This window comes from Eucalyptus grandis, chromosome 8 (assembly GCF_016545825.1).
Source record: "Eucalyptus grandis isolate ANBG69807.140 chromosome 8, ASM1654582v1, whole genome shotgun sequence".
NCBI lineage: Eukaryota > Viridiplantae > Streptophyta > Magnoliopsida > Myrtales > Myrtaceae > Eucalyptus > Eucalyptus grandis.
Genome location: NC_052619.1, coordinates 62,767,987 through 62,771,531, shown reverse-complemented (window position 1 = coordinate 62,771,531; position 3,545 = coordinate 62,767,987). Strand labels below are relative to the sequence as shown.

The 3,545-nt window shown below is 37.2% G+C and overlaps 1 long non-coding RNA gene across 1 annotated transcript; it reads right to left on the bottom strand.

Annotated features, from left to right (window-relative positions):
- On the bottom strand, positions 1–952 carry LOC120286627. The gene is made up of 3 exons (XR_005545275.1): positions 694–952; positions 508–583; positions 1–78 (listed from the first exon to the last, which is right to left on the bottom strand). It is a non-coding gene; the product is annotated as an uncharacterized LOC120286627 (long non-coding RNA).
- Positions 953–3,545: the final 2,593 nt, after the last annotated feature.

The following is a 3,545-nucleotide window of genomic DNA, read 5'->3' as shown; positions in this document are numbered from 1 at the left end:
TGATCAAGGTGCCTGCATCGACGTTGCCGATCACGGTCACTTTGTGTTGCTTCAGGTCGACCTCTGTATGGTAAACGCCTGAAGAAACCAGTGGGGAAGATGGGAAAGACAGCATTAAAGGAAGGATTTTGTAACAGAAAACGAAACGAAACTGCGCGAGGATGAGGAAGTGATGCAAATTAAGAAAAAGAGAGAACAAAGTAGAAGAGAGATAGGAGGAAAGTGAAGATACCAAGAGTCAGAGAACTAGGAAAGGATGGATTTTTCAGGTGAGAGAACTGAAAATGGAAAAGCCAAGAGAAGTGAGAACTGGAGTAACGATCTCAAAAAGAAAGCAGCAAGCCCCAGATCAGAAAAATAAGCGCAACTCCACCATTACCCTTCTGCCGAAACTAGCACAAGCCCAAAATTTGAAAACACGAGGGCAAAAAACCGCAACTTCGAAGGTGAACGGAAAGTTACGAACTCATCTAAAGAACCCTTGAGGGTTTCTAGAAGAGCGGTCACCTTCAATGCACTGAAGGACCTTCTTGACTTTTCTCTTGCAGCCTTCGCAGTGGACGGAAACTCTCAAGAACAATGTCTGAACAAAACAAGAGAACAGCATTTCACGAAAACTCGCCAGAAACAGAAACAAGAAAAACTGCACAACAGAACAGAACCAGGAACAGACACGGAGACGCGATAACAAACCTTGTACTGGAGAAGGGCTCTGCCAGTCCTTCCCACGTCTCTTATTTCGTGCCCGCACTCCGGGTTTGCCATGAAAAAGAAGGACGCAGAGAAGGGAAGAGCGGACGGTTTGCTCCGAGAGAAAGGCCGCACGGAGGAGAGGAGCGTGCGTGCGAGAACTTTAAGGAGCCAGAAAGAGCGAGAGCGTGTGAAACGGGGTCTAATTAAGAGGGTTGTCGAGATTGGGGGTGGCAAATGGCAACTGCAAATTGCTGATGGAGTGTGGCAGGAATTTAGAGAGAAGGGAACGCCTGTCCACCTGTCAAGCATTTATGCTGCCCTCTCTCTTTTTGGGTAAAAATCGATTAGCGGTACACCCGCTTTATCGAAAATGAGGAACACATCGTATCTCTCTTTAAAAGCAGCTTCCAACCGGGGGTTCTCGGTTCTCCATAGTTTAGGGGTGGATGACAACCCAAAATTTGACTTCTACTTCTTCTTTTTTAATTCTTTGCTATATATAAAAATATTTGCAAATTTATTAAACATAGAAACGTTTACACATAAAACTATAAATGATTTGTTGCCATAACTAATTTAGGAAATTGTTTCACTAACTTTAAAAAGTTCAAAGGAAAAGTTATAAGTTGAAGTTATAAATTGTGTCTTGTCATGCTAATAGTACAAAAGCTCGACTACAGAGCACATATAGAGTAATGTGACATACTCTTTTTCAGAATTTCATATTTATCACTTTTTTTGTTGAAAGAAATTTCCATTCATTGGTAAAATAATATAAGAAAGGAAATCTCAAAAGTCACAACAACAAAGTAAGCCCATAAAACTCCAAAACAAACCAAAACTAGAAATCAAGGCATATCGGTAGAGTATGATTGGTATAAATAATCATATGCTCGTCCTTCAAGAACAAATATGTGATTACATTCCCTGCCGAATCACACAATATCATGAATGATAAGCACACACGCATAATCTTCATTTGTAGTTATGGCTTTACTTTTCTGCGATGTGTAGAGGTTTAGCATCTCTACACCATCACCGTACATAATCAACATAAACATGTTAAGGAAGCTTAAATCTGACACTTGTGTGAGTAAGGCTTGTAGTCAATGTGAAGTGCCAAAAGTTTGAACTAAAACACTTTGAATGCAGTATAAATTTGATACTGAAATTGTTGTGAACATCATTGAAATTGTAGGCGGAATACTTGTTTAAAATCCAAAGTCTAGAATTATATTGGGAAGAAAAGTTTCAAATATAAGATTGGGAGAGCAACGCTCCCAAATGTAATACTATATTAGAAGAGTAAGAAAAGAAACAAAAGGAAATAAAGGAAAAGCAATTGGGAGGATTCCTCCCTTTTCCAAAAAGTAGAAGAGACGAAGACAGGTTTGGAGAGGAGAAAGAGGAAGGGAAGTATGAGAAAGAGGGGCTTGGAAGAGGAAAACACTTATTTATCACTTATGTAAATGCTTATTTTACGGCAAATTACTGCACCATAAAATTAGCTAGTATACTTATCACTTAATTTTTATCCATAAGCTTTCTTAGGTCAAAGTATTGTATGCTCGTGCTTCCAAATTAATGACATGATAAGATATTATTTGTAATATTCAAAATGGTATTTACATACTTTTTCTAGTAATATTATCTCATCTCCATACACGTTCATTTTCTAGTGGGTTTAGAAACCCTGGTTGGCTGTTTTCTTAGATAACAAAAAAATCAAACTCAACAAATATGCATAAAAATACGGGAGTTAGAACTTTTATGATAATGTCGACCGAGTCATAAAGAGATTGTCTGTCCGTTAGGTAATAAATGAAACGGAAAACCACTCTATTTTTTACTTTTGATTTTTAAAGAAATTGTTCTTTTTTTTTCCATGAAATCGACTCGAAAATGTGGTTTTGATGGTCTCGAGATATTTTCATATTCTTTCATATTCTCGTTGACCAGATTGGGGGTGCAATGGATTGGATTCGTCAATCTTGACAGAGGGCAACTTGAATGATCGAAATCTAAGTTGACATTCCTCTCATTCTCTTTTACTTTATGGGATAAAGGGTTTATGAACTTTTTATATTTGTGCAATCCAATTGAATTGCTTGACTATATATTTTCATTCGAGTTGGTCATTCCGTTAAAAATAATAAGCTCGAATGTTGACTCAATAAGTGAGTCGCTTTTTCAAGTGTAATTATATGCTTCATTTGAACCCTGCCGAATTGCAAGTCAGATTCATAAATTTAGATATAGTAATAGCCCTTAATTGAAGTGGACTTGGCAGTGGGCATCGACTCGGTCCCCTTTGCTTATTTCAACCTTCAATCAGTGGACAAAAGTGCTTTAATAAGTTTCTTTTTTTATCTGACATTTGATATGCCCAAAGACATCACCCCTAACCAGCACGAACCTAAGAGAAAACAAAAAATGCTAAATGAGAATCAAGATGACCAAAACATTCGGAACGGTTGCTATATTAATGAGTTCCTCGAGAGATTTAATAAGTATATCCGATGTGACTTTATCGAAAACTATCTCAAAGGCTCTTCTTAACAATCCAATTAAGGTTCTTACAATTTCGATACACATAACATGAAAAAGTCAAAGTATCGACTCTTCTCATTGTTCATATCATGACTGGACTCTTTATTAAGCCCTTAAGAGCCATCATGAACTAACATCAGGAGATTTACAAGTCCATAGCATATTCAGTAGTTCAACTCGAACTCCTAGCACATGCCAAAAAGAGGTTGTTATATCTGAGTAGGTACTAGAAATAAAGATGGTTGTCTTTTAAAGGGAAAATTGACTGTTATGATCCATAAACTTTAATTTATTATGTAATG